Source organism: Ambystoma mexicanum, chromosome 2q (genome assembly GCF_040938575.1).
Source record: "Ambystoma mexicanum isolate Mex_15411 chromosome 2q, UKY_AmexF1_1, whole genome shotgun sequence".
NCBI classification, from domain to species: Eukaryota; Metazoa; Chordata; class Amphibia; order Caudata; family Ambystomatidae; genus Ambystoma; species Ambystoma mexicanum.
The window spans coordinates 763237487-763255612 of NC_090924.1; the positions used below are offsets into that span (position 1 = coordinate 763237487).

Here is an 18126-nt window from a genome sequence, read left to right on the forward strand (position 1 = left end):
TCCACTTATTTTAGGCTTAGGTGAACATTGTATGTAGGAAAGAGGTTATCCATTGTGTGGAAGAAATGTCATGCAATTTGAATTGCAGTGGCTAAGGGGTAGGTGGCTGTGTTATGTGTGAGGTTTGTGGTACGTGGATAGATGTTTGTATGCATGGTTGTACTGTGCTGCGGTAGTTGGGGGCAGGGTCTACAATATTGATGCATGGCTGGAGCCCCTACACTGTACGGGGTGTAGTGAAGCGTGTAGGGTGTGTAGGCACAAGCCGCATTGTGTAATATAGGTGTACATTGTGGATTGCAGATATATGTGCACACATTGCACTGTGGACATTACAGAGAAGTATGATAACAATATTGTCATACTTACTGTTTAGATTGTGGAGGGCCTGTGCGGTTATTTTGTGTATGGAATGTGAAATGTTGTAATCGTTGCTGCATTATCTGTGGGAAAAGAGAACACAACATGTTAGAGCAGGTAATTCGTTACTTTGCATTCCACTACATTGCACATTGCATATATTTATTTACTTTGTGGACCCTCATAACTAGTACTTCATAAGTACTATGCTTTTAACAAGTGTGCTGTGCAATGTGCGCAGTTCCTGTGTTTCTTTACATAATCATTGGGTCTGTGGGGGAAAAAAATTCATGCTGGATTTTAAAAAAAACCTTCCGAATGTCTTTGCTGCTATGGTGCCCACTGAATTACAGTAACATTTGCAGTGGTTATAGCAAATTTTAATGTGTGCTCTTGAAGTAGGAGGAAATGAAATGGTTTACGATTTCTGGTATATACATGTTGGTAGTATGGGTGGCATGGTATAGCAGTTTGTGTTTTTATAAATGTTTACCTGCTTCCTTTTTGTAGCACTGTTTCTTTGTGTTTGGTTGCTGCTGATGTTTTGCAAGTATTGTGCCATTGTACTGTGCTACTGCAGAATTGGGAGGGTAGTTACGTACCTGTTGGCGTATTGTAACTGTTCATACTTTGGAAGTGTTTGAGGAAATGTTTGTTGCACAGTGGTTGTTGAAGGTTGAGTTGGATTGTTTTAATGCTGCAAGTAACATTGTAGGGTATCAGGTAATAATATCCATATATATATATATATATATATATATGGTCGCATATATAATGTCACAGGGAAAATGTTGGGGTTGCGGGGGTGTTCCATGTAGTAACGTCACCACAAAAAATGGCAATTGTTCGGCTATTTATTTACTACTATTATTATTATTTTTTTTTTTTGCATGGCGTTATTTTTGAGGGGACATTATTACATTGAACCCATTGTAGTATTTTGGTTGCAGTTCTAACTGTTTACGTTGTCCCATTCCTATAGGGTACGTTTACAAGCTTGTGCATTCCTGTTGCAACTTTCACATCTGTGTACATTCTGAAGTGGTGGTGTACCGTTATGGGTTTACATAGTGATAGTTGCATATGTATTGCATTTGTATGAGTATTCTTAGACAGGTGGTCACTCATTTGCGTCCTTGCTGCTTTCAGAGATTGAGGATAGTTTTGAACCCTCATACTTAGTACTTTCCCTTTTACGTATCATGTGCAAAGTACTTCTGGTGTCATTTCTGTACACGTATTGTTTGTCTGAGTGTACTCATTGGGTTCATTGGGGATAAAATTGTCACTTTAATGAATTTCTTGAATACTTGCTGTATCCTAAATTGCTTTAGGTCCACAATGTGGAAGGTAATTCTTTTTTTGTGCAATTACGAAGGTACTGGTGGGTGCTGGGGAGTAGGGTATAGCAGGTTTGTCCATAAATGACTACATCTTGGCTTCAAGAATATTAAGTAGGCATTTGCAAGATTTGCAGTTAATCTCTGCTTTGGAATGAAGAAAGTACCATTGCATTCCCGCCATGACCATTGCTTTCTAATGTATGCGGTATAGTGGCCTGCACTTGCTGTGTCGCCTGTGTGGTAGATTATGAACGTTTATCAGTATTGCAAGACGTACACAATATGCTATGGTTGGCATTTTGCACCAGTTGCTGAAATGGAATGGAGTCATAGTTAGGTATTGATAAATACACAAAGCATTCATTAGGGACATGTTCCTGAATGACATGGTTGCCAAGTCTGCATGTATGTTGCCACATGTAGGAAATCTGAAAGATTTTATTTGAGTATGTTTTTCCTTTCCAGTATTTGTAGTAAGTACATTAGAAATTCCTGTCGCTCTTCTTGTCTGTTTCACGTGAACTTCACCTTTCCAGCATAGTAGTCCAATTCTTGCGTTACTCCCGAGACACTGTAAATTGAAGGAGATCTCTGAAAACAATGACATGTTTTCCTCCAAACAGTTCTTCGTAGTCTGTTTTGAGGACCTCTTGCAATCTGAGGTGAATCAAAGCTAACATTAGGTTAGAAACCATGCTCGTCTCATCTATTAGGAGCATTTTCATTTGTTTCAAAACTCTGCGTAGCTCCATAGCAGCATCTGCTGAAAGTTTATAGTACTTTAATTTGTTCTGGTGGTCTACTGGAAGGAGTAGCAATCGGTGTAGAGTGACTCTACCTATGCTGTAGGCAGCTAAACCTGTGGGGGTGGGTTACAACAGCTGAAAGGTTGTTGTTTGTTAATTGTTGGAGGTATTTACTGATCATTTTTATTAAGAATGTTTTCCCTGACCCAGCTTCACCACTTACATACATGTCATGATGCCTACCTCTAAGGAGCCAGGCCGGGCCCAGCAACCCCAGAGGCAGACATCATTTTCCCCAGGGAAGTCTCAGCAGGCCCAAGTCGGGGCCCTTTGGACTCAGTCCTGGCGCCTTAGACGCCAGGCTCATAGCGGACCCCAGTCCTGGCGCCTTAGGCGCCAGGCTCATAGAAGAGGATATGTGTTTAAGTGCTTGGGTGCACACTTACCTGATGCAGACCTTGCTGCTTCATCCAGGCCCTCTTGAGGCCTGAATGGGACTACTTAACCTGTAGGACTACTTCACCACCCGGGTGTGGTCGGGGAAGGATACATACCTAATTGGTGGAAGGATACATACCAGGAACTTCTTCCAAGGCTATTTAAACCCCACCCGAACAGCCACACATGCTTCGCGTTGTTCTGCACCTAGCAGCTGGACGCTCACCTTGTCAGCTCCTGCATCCTGACTTCAGCCACGCCTGCCAGCACCCTGGAACACCTGCAAGGGGAGAAAGGAAGAGAATAGGAGAAGAAAAGCCCTTACCTGCTAAATCTGCATTCCGGAGTCATTTCTCCAACGGCCCTGAAAAGGAAGACATCATTTTAAAGGCATTTCGTTTCTATCGCTGCAGCGCTGCATTTTACTCACCTTTGCAAGGCGCTTCCATCTTCAGCAGCGATCTTCCGGATTCAGCTACGCCCCGGCGCCTAGAGGAAAAAAGACAAGAACAAAGGTGAGAGGGAGAAAAGGAATAAGGAAAGCTCAGTTTCCTTTTAAGTCTTACCTGTTGGATTATTCCCACTGCATTTCGGGTCCTGCCGCTTCCTGGCATCTCCGGACCCCGGCCCCTATGGGGAAAAAAGACAAAGACATTGAATGAGCGAATGCAAAGACATTACCTGAGCGCTCATCCAGAACTGTTTCACTTCGGGTCGGCGCCATATCTCCGGCACTCCGAACCCCGGCCCCTAAGGGGAAAAAGACATAAGCATTAGCGCTTGCTGCAATTAGACAACGAACATTATTATTAAGCTTGAACTTTTGAACAGAACTTTTACAGCGCCTTACCTGAACAGTCAAGCTTACCTGAACTCCCATCAATCCTCAATCCAGTGAAGTAACTGGGTTTCAACGCGCCCCTGCATCAGAAGCAGGATGGAGAGCTCATCCTTCCAAACCCTAAGGTGAGGCTTCACAGGGAATCGTGGAGGAGGTATCGTGGAGGGTTGGAAGGGAGTGGGAGGCTTGAGCATTGTTCCGCAGTTGGTAATACTCCCTTTTCACGCACAGGAGGGTATCCAACGAGCCAGGGAAGCCAGAATAGAGGGGCCCTTCCTGTCCATCTTCAGAGTTCTGCGCCTTCAACGCCGCGCCTCTGTGGGAACCAGGTGAGCATTACAATACAGCAGTACAGGTTTGTAGTTGTCACAGGTACAAATTTTACTTTTGTGCTGTATACCATGTTCAGTTGTTTCACTTACTTCTAGAAAAATGGATCGCTGCTCATTGTTTAGTTGGGATTTCAGTACAGTAAATGTTGTCAGGATTACTTACTGCATTTCTGTGAAGTACGAGCATTTGTAAACACAACTGGTCTGCGGCCATTTAAATAAATGTTTTCAACAATTGCTGGCATTTGGAATAGAACATTAATTGTTACATTTGCACTTTTTTTGTGTGTGTGGTGTTGGGTATGTCTTGTCTTTTTTTACTCCTTTTGTCTTTTGTCTGTGCTTTTGGTAGTTGATCTACGAGCTGATTTCAATTTCTTTGGTGGCACTGTTGCCAAATCATTTAGAACTTCTGTTTGAAGGAGCTTTCTTTTGAAACCTTTGGGTTTCTGAGGAACAGGGTACATGTTAAGATGGGGTGTGTAGAGTACACATAGTCTATTGTACTCTATGATGCAAGGAATGTCTGTGCTGACTGCAGTTGCATCAAAATTCACTAGATATATTCCTTGCAGTGTACATAGCCGTAACAGTGCTACGTAACCCATGCCTTCTTTAAAGACTGTGCTGCCAATATCAATCCATGCTTGATCTAAGGTTAGACCTTGCGATTTATGAATAGTTGCTGCATAAGCTAGCGACAGAGAAAACTGTTCCCTGTGTACCTGCATATCTTTGATGGAGGGAGGGAGCATCATTGGAGTGTAGATCCCACAGACCGAGAGAAGGAAGGGTCGATCTAGAAGAACAAACACAGCAAGGGACAGACAGATGCACCACGCATAACACATGTCAATAGACTTGGGAATCTCCCAGGGCGCAGGAGAGACGATACAGCACAGGCACATTCTAGAGGATGCCTACACTTTTTTCCCATATACTGATTGGCGCTCCTTTGGCTTGCTGCATTTGATATGTTTCTAGTGGATCGTCTATGGTGTCTTTGGAGTGCAGGGGGTGAATTATATAGTGATCTAAAATATTGGAGGCTGCAATAGGATCTAGACGTTGAAATTGGCCAGTTGTTGAGGGGTCCTGAATTATTTCGGTGGTTTCTCTCAGGTTTTCTTCAACGTTTATTTCCTTGTAGTATTCATTGTTTTTTTAAAGTATTGCAAGGCTTCCCTAACTTTGTTTAAGTCCACTAGTTGCTGCCAATTTATTTTGTCTTTTGTAGGTACACCATTTACCAGGATAATCAACGATTCTTATATTGGCCTTTGTACTCATGAGTGTCTACATTTTCTTTCAGATCTACTGGTAAATAAACTACTTTCCCATGAATGTCTCTCGGTAATTCGGTTGGAGGCAATTTTGCAGTTTTCAGTTGAAATGGGTGCATTGTTTGAATTATAATGTTCTCATACAAATTAAACTGCTGCAGTGCGTTTGGCAGCGTAAATACTTCCAATTTATTATTGAGCGCACCTTAAAGGATTAGCTTATTGTCCAGTTTTGCAGTGCAGTATGTGAACAGTATGGAGGTGTTAGTAATTTCGTATTTGTTTTCACCTATAAGGTATAGAGCTAATTGAAACCATTGGGATTCCTCATTGTCTTCTATTTTCTGCATTATATCTATAGTTTTGGGATCTTTCTATAGAAAGTTCTACGACAACACACACATACTTGGTTTGGCTTTTCCGCAGATGTCCTTTTGAACGTTTGTATTTCTTTTTTGTATGTGTGACATAAAATGTTTACATCTGCAATGTTGTCAGTACCGTTGTCCGAAAATGCTGGAGTAAGTGCTCTTCATTTCCACAATATTTCCTTTGGATGTGCTCTATTTCTTCAAGCACTTGTTTGGCTGTACCGTGTAGGAGAATATCATTTAAATGTTGCAATGCTAAAGCTGGACGTTTTGCATCGTACAGTTTGTAAACTAGATTTCTGACAGTTGAATGGCGGGTTGCTAACATTTTGATACAGTGGAAGGTGCTTTTGCAAGCATGTGCAGAAATACAGGCTAAGGAATATCCTTGTATTCCTGTGTAGTTGCACACTGGACAGGAGTCCATAGTTTTGTAGTATTTTCATTTTTCTTTTCTCGTTGCCTTTCACATAGTGATTGAGGAACTGCTGCAAAGATTTGATTAAGCATTGGTGAGCGTTGCACATTGATGTGCAAGGCCATTTGTAGGTGAGGCGTGTTGGTTTGGTGGAATCTAGAGTGACATCTAAGTTTGATGGGGATATTACTGAAAGCAGTGTTTCTTCTTCCTTTATGATATTGATACCCTCGTCCACTCTGATGTAAGGCATTTTGGTTTGTTTGCTCTTGTTTGTATGATTCTTCATTGAAGTATGGCTCTGTGTTGTTGGTGTGACTCCACTCACCTGTAAAGATGTGGCCAAAGATATCTATGCTGATATTGCGTTTGTTTTGAAGTAGTACTTATAGTTTATCAATTAATGTTGTTAGTGGTTTCATTCTGTTTAATATCACTATAAACCATTTCTGTTTCACGATTATTGCAATATCAGCAAGAGCTTCCAGGGTTACTTTTCTGCGGTAAGTTTTGAGGGTAGAACGTGATTTTTCCCCTCTATTTATAAGGTTCTGAAAGACTCTGTGGTAGAACATTGTTCTACCACAGAAATTGTTATTGTTTTGTAAAATTAATTTTTTGGAATGCTTGCTTGTGGTTAATTACCATTTGTATGTGCTCTGTTAGCAGTAGTGCAAGTTGCGTTCTTTTTAGTGCTTTTATTTTCATTGTCACATTTTTGACAGATGAATTACACTTTCTTTACTGGTAGTTGCATCCGTTTTGCTTAATGACTGTATTAGCTCTTCTCTTTCAACATTCTGTAGAAGTACTGCTTACAGCGGATGGCTACTTTCCATGCTTTTAGGTTGCATGTCTCTATTTCTGTGTTGCTTTCTACAGAGTTGCAGTTTGTTAGGCATTGTGTAGTGGCTGTTGGAGAAGAAAGGGAAGTGTGGGTGTACGGTATTTCAAATGTATATGTGTGCAATGTGCATGAGTGCTTGAATAAGAGACTAGGTGCATAAATGGAAGTGTGTCACTGTGTAATGGCCTCTAACTTTCGGTTGGGGACATTATTGTACTATGTGGGTATTAGTCTTATGATGGCGACATAATAAACACTGAGCACCTGTAGAGGTGTCATGTGTAACAATGAAGTACATACTGGTGGGTTGGCGCAAATCTATATTCTACAATACAAGAATAGTGCACTCTCCCAGTAAGACGTAAAACACTATGATGGTATTTTACTTTGTTGCTTGGTGAGAGTAGGTTTATTGCAGGTTGTATTTTGATGTGCACACCCCAGTGGCTTTCAGGAGAGAGGTGGGTACTGCACCTGAATAAGAAGATGGTAAGAAAATATGTTGGCGAATGGCATAGTGATTGCATTTGTACAATACATTTTTTAAAAGTGTAGGGGGATGTCTTGGCAGTAAGAGAAAGTGTGTGTGTATAAATGGATGGCTTACTTTATGAATGGGGACTTCGGAGCATACGCGTGTTTGGTAAGGAGTAGATGGGTTATTTGCAAGTGTATTGTATGACGTCCTATTTAGCAAGTGTGTGTATTAGTGTAGGAGTATTCACTTCGAAAATGGAGTGCTTCTCATTGTGGAAGGATGACAAAAAGGTTCAGAAAGATGTACAGACTGCAAAACAGAATGCTTTTGTGTGTGCATTTGCAGGTACTTTTCTACATATATATGCTTGCTACATGAGTGGAGCCATTGTTTACGTTCTTTAATTTCCTTATGTGCATTTATGATCACATGATCACTGCACACATAAATGTGTTTCTTTTTTTAAGTAATGTTGCAATCTATAAAGTGTGAAAGGTAAGGGGCAGGAAACTGTTGTATGCATGCAATGTATGCACTTGGCTTAGTTTAGTGGGATACGCACACAGATCATTTTCTGTGCTATTTTTACAAATGTCATAAGAGGTGCGTTAATGGGGGGGGAAAGCATCATAAATTGATAGAACGAAAGAACAGAGTAACCGTTTGCATATAACAATGGCTGCTATGGGCAAATGCCAACTTTGCCAGCACCTACCACTGTAGGAGCCATTTCATGGTGTGATGGGAGAAATAACAGTATACATTTTTGGTATGTTATGGATATTCAGTGCCAGGTATCCTGTTGCGACGGACTTATAACATAGTTGCAAATGTACTATACAAAAAGTAGTGATACATGCAGGGCGTGGTGATGGGTGACGATGCCGATGAATGTGGATGCATAACTCCTAGATCGTTTTACAGTACTTTCCAGTGCAGGTGCTTTTGATTCACAGGACACTTGAACTCTGCGTGTTTAACGGTTAGTATGGACTGTTCAACAGAGATGATCGTGTTAGATGCAGAATTCTTGGATGTAATTGGTGGATGCTGTGTGACTGTTTAACAGTAGCCAATGAGGGAGTGCTGGAAAAAGACTATCGAATCAGGTGTATGTCTGCTTTTCTGTTCCATGCTGGGATGTTCTTCTGTGCCCATGAGAAGCTTAGTGCTTCTAATGTGACGTTTGTCAGTGGAGCTGATTTCTTTTCTTTTTCCCCCCTATTGAAAATAGTCTTGTGTTCCACAATGTAAAATGTAGTTTGCAGAAGCTTGTTTAATAATGTAAGGAGGAAAAGTAGAGAGCAATCCCCAACAAAAACCAAAGAAAATGGTGTTTCTTTACACGTCACTTTACAAATGTGTTTGCTCACCCACCCACACAGGACAATATGTTCGCAAAAGCCGCAGCATTTGGTGGCGCGCGCATGCTGCATCCGGGTCTTTTCAGGGTGGCTGGCATGGAAATGAGACTGTGCAGGAGTTGGGATTGGTCAATAAGACTTCCTGGGTGTGGTGTGTAACAGATTGTGCCAGAAGGTTTGTTTGCAAATAGTAGTACACATGGCTACGTATATGGTTGTGCTGTTCAGTAGGCGGACTATATGGCTTTTGGGTGACTCCTGCATACATTGGTTAAAAGTTTACGCCGAGCTCTGTGTACTGGCTGCACACCTTTGGTTCTATAATGTCGAGGTCCACTGGTACGGAATACATGGGATGAAGTGGCTGCATGTGGTTCCTCTCTGTGCCAGTTTGTTGACACTCGATCATCCAGACATTATTATTGTTCATTGTGGAGGGAACAGTTTAGGCCATGTTGGCGGCATCTCACTGCAGTTTGCAATGAAGGAGGCATTTTGACAACTCATGGCAATGTTTCCAAAGTCGCACATAATATTTTCTCGCATTGCCCAGAGACAGATGTGGCTGGTTTCTTCCTCGCGTGGGCCTCAAAGGGAGAAAGCGCGGTGCAATGTGAACAAGACTGTTAGCGCCCTTTTGCGAGACGTTGGCATGCTTGCTTTCATTGAAATTCAATTTTTAAACAGTGCAAGGTGGCTCTGAAAAGAGCCTTTGTCAACACCCCACCCCCATTCTGTTTGTGTTGAATGTTTCCTGTTGTTCTAAGACACCCCATAGAAGGAAAGGAGGCGAGGTTTGGCAAAGGGTACCAACAACAGGGATAGGAAATTGCAAGTGGAGAGCAGAAGATGTTGGGCGGACCTTACTTAGGTAGGGGGCACTCTGTCATGCTCCTGGACTGAAACCTCGAAAGTATTTTGAAGTTGTCCCCCCCCCCCCCCGCACAGTACCACGTCGCAGTTCATGCACAATACAGTGACATTTAAAAGATACAGGTCTGCTGCGGTGTGTATGACCTGCAAGGTTGGTTTCGGGATGCGCTGGCCCACTGGAGTGTCCCTGGTGGTGGCAGGAGCAGATGCGGAGGATGCTGTAGAGGAGATTAACCTACTGCCTTGTTCGAAGGGGCAACACTCTGAACAGCTGCCTTGTTAGATTTCAGTTGCTGCCGCATGGAGGTGGTGCCGTAGCTGTACAAGCCAGGTTTTCTGCGACTGAGTACTCCATGCATTTCACCTGGTTAGCACGAGATTTGGGCACATCTCCTACGGTGGTAAATAGTTTCCACACCCATGACTCACGCTGGCTGCAGGCAATGGGGAATCGCTCTACTTTATCCTCGTTTCCTTCTTGATCTACATTATCATGCCTGTTCCCTTGTTGAGGCCCTTCAGAAGGAGATGATTGTGGTGGTGGTGAGGGTGTGGGTGCTGCTGAGTCAGAGGTAGTAGCAGCAGCCCAGGTGGCTATTACTTGGAAAGATAGTTTTGAGGCACAGAATTGGTCACAAAACAATTTCTGCATGAAGCAATGTGCACCGCTGCTCTGTTCTGGAAAGCCAAACACGGATTGGAGCGCAGCTGAGTAGTTGTGGCCTTTTATAGGACTGTTGTGGAGCACCTGGAACCAGAAAGTGGCCCTAAATCTTTCCCAAAAATAAGTAGATGCAGAAGGGAGAGTGTAGGACCTCCTGTAAGGGTGCACTTTCACAGTAACATTGCATACATTGCAGAAAATAGTACTTTTTCGATGTGCACGGGCCCGGATCGTGTCTGCCAAATAAGGGCATGTCATCTTTCATGTTATGGGTGTTTGTCTTAGCAGTGAACAGTGGTGGCGCGAGTTATGGTTGTTTAGCTTACCATAACTGGCGAATTTATGGGGTTTTTCGGTCTTACTTGTAACCATAATATGGATAGGTTGTTATAAGTGCTAAGTAACTATAATCTCCCTTTCAAATAGTTGTTGCACTGCAGTAGCTAGGTTTTTCTGAGGGCAACTGAACCATAATGTCCCTTTTTAACAACGTTTTGTGTCAGTGAATTTCATAGGTTTTTAGTAGGGCACTAACTAGAACGTTCCTTTAGCATAGTTTTTTCAGTAAAGGTGATAGGTTTTTAGTAACAACCTATTTTTCACTGAATAGATATATATATCTGTCACCCATTACATTAAGATGACAAATCAGTATGACTAAATGTCACTTAATGCCTAGTTCAGTGCATATAAGGATGTGCAACCTACTTGCATTTTTTTGTTAGTATTGCCATTATTGTTGAGATGAAGTCCTTTTTAATCAATTGCAATTTTAGGATGAGGTTTACTGACAATGTTAAGAGTTGTGTTTTGCATTTACTGTTCAGTATTAGAATTGTTGGCATCTTACAGGTAGTTGGCTTGCAACTGAGCATTGAACTCACATACAAAATATTGAGGTATATATCATCATATATTGCCATTCAGCCCAAAAATATTGAGATATGACTTTTGGTCTTTATCGTCCAGCCCTAACATAATATTTTTAAAAGTGTACTTTGCTTAGACCACAGTTGTCCAACTCCATGTCTCGAGGACCGGAATGACAGGGTTTCAGGATATCCCTCATTAATATTCATGAGAACAAATGTGGATACTGTGGGCAATAACTCTCTTAATGCCCTCCTGTGACCATAATCGGCAGAATAAGACACTGGCACAGAATGTTTCAAAGGCACACAATCATTGTTTATTCATAATACGCTTAAGCGGAGCCCACCAACGGCAATGGCTTTGTCCGTGCCTCTGAAGTTATGAGAACAAACAACCTTTATACTTGCTGTTACATTGCTTCATGACAGGCGTTAAATCACAGGGATAATGCGACCACAAAGTCAAGGTCTCAGGTTACATTAGTGCAGCTGCTTAACTGAGCTATTTTCACTCCTGGAGCCTGCTCCAAGAATAAACGAGTACATGCAGAGCAAAAGGGTTTTTGTACTGCTAGGCAAGCATTCTATGGTCGTGTGCACAGATCTTCTGATTAGAGAACTAATGTTCACTCATTTTGGAAAGTGTCTACAATTATTTGTTTATAATTTTCCACGATACATTTAGAAACATTGTATGCATATTAATGAGGGGTGTCCTGATATCTTTCCGGGTCTCGAGGCCTGCAGTTGGACTGCCCTGTCTTGGACCGTGCTTGCAAATGAGACTGCAAAACACATGTCTAAAGTGAGTTTTTACGCAATTCTTCTCCTGATTTCTCTGCACTCTTCAATTAATTATGCATTGCTTCAAGTACCTGCGTCTTAGATGTTCATAAGTGGGGCATAAAAAAGAAAGTGCTGTGAAGTTTTAACACTCTCAGGACAAAAAGTGCAACAATTGGAAGTGGATTTATCCCAACATGGCTGAAACGAGGCTAAAGGCAAGACACTGCGCCTCATTTTTAGATGGAGACAGCTTAAAAATGGCTTATTGATAACAGACCGATAGACATTTAGAGATTTTGATATACCACCCTGGATGTGCATCAATTATTACGTTTTTGTAGCTTATGTTCTAATTATAATTCTTCTTTTATAACACGCTTAATACCGCACACCAGTTTCTAAGCGCTGAACCAGGATTTAAACCTATGTTGCTATGCGTTGTCTTGCTTCCAAGACAAACGCATTGCCCCTGAACTATTCTCCTGGCCATTTGATACTGGTTGGGTTAGAACACAAGAAGTCTAGGTTTAATGGCCACCCTGCCGTCCTAAAATACCTAAAACTGGCATGAGAAAGTATGTAATGAAAATCCAGTGCATCCATCAGTGCTTCTCTGTACTTTGTGAGGCTGTTGATGACCTTATACGCACCCAGTACAACAGTAGTTTTAGGGCAATCTATTTATTCATTGTGTGCTTATTGGGGGCTTATACAGCAAGTAAATTTTGTTTCAAAGTGCCAATTTGGTCTTCAATAGCAGAAAGAAAACTCCAACTGAATTGTAACAGGTGTTTTCGGAGGAAGAAAGAGCAATCCTTTAAGAAACACATTCTCAGTAGTAGTCAGGTTATTAGTTCTATGATGGCCCCATAATGCTGCTTCACCGTTCCAGCTAAGCCGAATGACCGAATGAGGTTGCACATCCTTATATGCACTGAACTAGGCATTAAGTGACATTTAGTCATACTGAATGACTAGATAATCAAAAAAGGCAACTTCTTGAATGCTAATTTCTTCAACTTCTTGATGGAATTGGACTCTGGATCTAACATTTTCTCCACAGCGCGTAAGCTTTGTTTTATTACAATTGATTGTTCATCTTATTCTGGTACAATAATTTACAAAATGCTTTTTTATGTTCTTCAGAAAACTAGGGATGCGTGAAATCAGGATCGCATAATGGGCAAACATTAGTAAACCTACCCTTTTACCTTCTAGTAATGGGACACATGAAGTTCTAATTGCTAGCTCCAATATCTCCATCACAAAATACATTGAAGAGGGTGGGTGCCAGGATGAAGCCTTTTCTAACACCTTTTTTCAATTTTGATTTTAGTGCATTCGTGACCTTTTCCTCATCTGACAGAGGCCATACTATTATCATAGAGCGAGTAGCCTCCAACAAAGATAAGGGAACATGTTTATATTCTAGGCTTCACAGAGTTCCAGTCTTGGAATCCCATTGGCTGCTGATTTCAGGTCAACAAGCATAAAGTACAAAGAATGACCCCAAAGTGAGATATATTTATTCATTATCAGTATGTGTCTAAAGACTTGGTCAATTATGCTAACATCCTTTAGTAATACCAGCGTGTAGGTGATTTATAGGATTGGTTTGCCGGATCCATGCCTCTAATCTAATTAAAGAACTTTCCCATTAATCTTTTTTTACAAGTAAAGTTGTTATAAATTTTTCCCAATAGTATCTTCACAACCCTTCTTGTTGGCTTCAGCCTCTCCAGTACTTCCAGGCGGGAGATTTACCTGAAATAGAGGGGATGTAGAAACCTTAATGTTGCCACCAGCTTCAATTTACAAATGGTCCCAAGTTTGAAAGGTATTGCATACTTCTATCCCCTCTGCAGTCATCTGTTATTAGCTTTGCATTATGCTCCCTTGGTCCTTTTTCATTAGTATCACATGAATCGGATGATTTGTTTTTTTTAAAACAATTTTTATTAATTCCAACTTGAAACCTTACAATGTAACAAGTATGCATACCAGTCTTCATGTATAGTTTCACATTGTTTCCTCGGCCCCGAACTATCCCCCCCCACCCCTTCCGAAGCCTACCCCTTGTCACCACCTTCCACACCGTCTCCTAAGGGTGCCCCTCCCTCCTTTCCTTCCGAAGCGCTATCTTCCTTTAGGCTTGTCTGGTCAGACCCATATAGTTTAGCTAATCTCTGCTTCCAGGCTCTCAAAGTATCCACTTCCTCCTCCCCACCTCTGTGTACTGCTTCACTCCACACTACAGTTTCTGCTTCTGCCCATTTTTGAAGATTGTGCCACCAGGCTTCCACTCTTGCTCTTGTACTTGCTTTCCAGCCCATGACTATTATGCGCTTAATTAATATGTAGGCCAGGTCTTTGAGTTTACTCATGTGTTTCAGTTTGCGCGGCCTGGGGAACCCCCCTAACATACATACCCACGGGGAGTCCACTTTCAGCCTTATCTCTTTCTCTGCCATGAGGCAGGCTATCTCCCCCAGAATCTCCTTATTCCAGGGCATGCCCAGAACATATGTACCATCCCCGCATTCACCTCCCCACATTTAGGACATGTTTGTATATGAGCATTTTTGAACTTAGCTATCTTGTGAGGAGTCATATATGCTCTGTGGGTAACATAGAATTGAATCTTCTGCAGTCTCACGCTCCTTGATACTTTCTTGTGGCATCTTTGCGCCCTCACCCACAACCTGTCTTCCATTGATTCTCCAGCTTCCTCCTCCCAGTCTCTCCTCGTCTGGGTCACCTCCTTCCCCACCTTAGTCATCAACAGCTCATATATTCGGGAGACCTCATGGCCACCATCTGACACATCATAAAATGTCTCTATGGCAGTATCGGGCTGTCTGGTCAACACTGTCTCTGACCATGTATCTTTTATCATCCTTACCAACTTAGCGTATGTGAAGTATTGTCCCAGGTGTAGACGGCTGTCTGTCACCAGTGTATCAAACTCGACCGACTTCTCGTCTATCCACACATCTCCCAGGGTAGCTATACCAATCGGTTCCCATTGCCTCCTGATTACCATCCTCATTTGTTCATCGACCCCATTCAGTGCCACTAGCGGGATCTGCGGGGAACACGGTAGTAGGTTCTCCATTACCTAGCAGGCTCTTCGCCACATCTTCCAACCCAAATCTAGCAGTCTTGTCCCCCGTCAAACTGCGATTTTGGCAGCCATATCCATTCAATAATAATAAAGAAACAATCAGTATGAGAGATCAAGGCAACACATTTTTTTTTCGGATCAAAATATTTAATCTCAAAAAAGGGTAGCAAAAATGAAAACTTAGTTTTGCTTAATCACAAGTTAACAGACGATGGACAGAATTCATTTAGACAGTGAGGGATACTGAGAACACCCTCAAACACCCATGAGAGTGGTACTTATCTACGGAAAGGTGCGCAATCTCTAAAGCACATTGCGGACATTCAATACATACAAGAGTAAGTGCTATCCAGGATCACTGATGATCCATGGGTATTATACAACATAACACACAACAAGAAGTGTGAACAGAAAAATAACGAAATGGTGTTGTGTCACAGATCGATACTGTAGTGTTTTGGCCAACTGTAGCGGTAACTGGGAGCTAGTTGTTGGCGTGGCCTTCTTCAGGATGGGGATGAAGGGTAACACTGTCCATGTAGTATCATCCAAAAGACGATGCGGCGGTGAAGCTTCTCACAGTTTCCAACTGGAAAATCGAATGGATTTATTTAGATTAAATATTTTGATCCAAAAAATGTTGTTGTGTTGATCTCTCATCCTGATTGTTTCTTTATTATTATTATTTACGCTCCTGGGCATATCAGGACATAGCCAGGAGCCCTTTAATATTTATCTTGCCATATCCATGCATTCAGAAAAAACTGGGTACACCCGGACTTCAATAGTTTGGACTCTGGTGTAGGATCCTGTGATAGGCACCTTGCTACGTATTGGAGTTGGCTAGCCAGATAATATACCTCACAGTTGGGCAATCTAATGCCTCCTAGTTCATGAGTTTTGTAGTTTCAATAGTGCTATTCTATTCCTAGAGTTGTGCCATATGAACCCTCTACATACACACTGAACTTTGGTAAAGAATCGTTTGGGTATCATGTATGGTATAGTCGCAAAATAATGTAACAGCCTGGGCAGCACTACCATTATCAGCAGTGCCACTCTCCCCATCGTCGTCAAAGGGAGCTTGGCCCAAAACACCATGCTATTCTCAATCCTAGACAGCACTATCTCTGTATTATGTCTGTGTTCAGCTTCAACCTTGTGGTATACATTTATCCCCAACTATCTGAAGGTCTCGGTTTCCCATTTCACCCACAACACCGGCAGTTCATCCTGTGGTGTCCCTACATATCCACCAAGGGGGAATATACACATCTTTTTGGGGCTCACTGTTATGCCAGACAGCACCGCGTATTGCTCCATAACTTCCAAGAAATACTGGAGGTTTTCCTCAGGGTACTTCAAATACAGCATCATGTCATCCGCATAGTGATATCAGGTGGCGCTCGCCATTCGTGCCAATCCCCACCTCTCCAAATGCCTTCCTCAAGTATATCGCCAGGGGTTCAAGTGCCAATATAAAAAGAATCGGGGACCATGGGCATCCCTGTCTAGTGCCCCTACTAAGCTGCCATTGTATTCTGAGATGGTCGCTCTCGTCCTGACTCGAGGCAACAGTCTGCTATACAGCAGTTTCACCCACTTCAAATATGTGGGCCCAATACCATATTCCTTCAAGTTAGCCATCAACCAAGGCCATTTTAACTCAGTCGAAGGCTTTTACTGCGTCTAGTGAGACTACTGCTACCTCTTGGGAGCCCCCTTCCATCTTTTCTATGACATGATGGAGTCTCCTAAGGTTGTCGGATTTGCTCCTGCGCGGGACATACCCGGTCTGATCAGGGTGTATGAGTTTGATAACAGGTCTCAACCCCATTACTGCTGTAAGTATCTTACTGTCTTGTTTGAGCATTGGTAGCGGTCTATATGATCTGCAGTCTGTGCTTGGTTTATTAGGTTTAAGTAGCAGGATCATGATGATCTCTTCCCTAAGAGAGCCTGGCAGCATGCCTTTGTCAAACGCCTTGTTCAACATTGCAAGCAACGGGGGGTTGGGGTCTGGCCTATATGCTTTGTAGAATTCACTTGAGTCCATTCGTTCCTGGGGCTTTATTAGTGGGTAGGAGCTTAGGCACTTCCTCTAATTCTTCTAACGTTATTGGGGACTCTAGCTTCTCCCTTTCCGCCACCTCCAGTTTAGGAAGTTCAATCTCTGCCAATGTTTCTATCATCTCAATTCCCCGCCCCCCCCCAGTAACGTCCGTGTACAGTCGTTGGTATTATTCCAAAAAGCATTTATTCACACCCACCTGGGTCTCTAATGTCTGCCCATTCATCCCCCGCACTGCTCTAATTGTTTGCCTGGGGTTCTTGCCTTTATATAACCAGGCTAATAATCTGCCCGGCTTATCTCCTTCTGCATGTTGCCTTTCTACGTATTTTTTGTAGTTCAGGTTGCATAGTCTGTCCCAGTGACCCTGCAATCTTTTTGTAGTTGCCGTATGGTCTCAACCTCCTCTAGGGAATTCACCCCACCCGCATTTTAGTCTCTATTCTCTTTTCAGCGTCATGCAATTCCTGTCTTATACCTCCTTGCAACCCTTTAGACTTCGATATCGCCACTCCCCTCACCACCACCTTAAATACCTCCCCATAGTGTACCAGCCGATCTTACATTCCCGGTATTGTGTTCGAAATACTCCCGTATTTCTTTCCTCAGATCCTCCCTGAACCCTCTGTCTTTAAATACCTCGGCCCTAAACCTCCATGTCAGGATTCTCGCCCTAGGAGACAAGTATTGCCATGTAACTATCGGCAGCGCATGGTCAGAGAGGACCACAGCTTTATAGTCTGCTTTCATCATTTCTCCCGTCAATTCCGACACAACAAATATATAATCTAGCCGCGTGTGCAGGTTTTGCGGGGCAGAATAGTGCGAGTACTCCCAATTTTGCGCATGGTGCATTCTCCACAGATTCACCAGGTGAAAATCGTTTAATGGGGCTCTCAAAGCTTTGGCTACCGG

At 42.5% G+C, this 18126-nt stretch overlaps 1 protein-coding gene across 1 annotated transcript in view; it reads left to right on the forward strand.

The window, feature by feature from the left end:
- ZMYND11 (zinc finger MYND-type containing 11) overlaps nt 1–18126 on the forward strand; it is a 1608641-nt gene that overhangs the window by 32576 nt on the left and 1557939 nt on the right. The window lies entirely within an intron of this gene.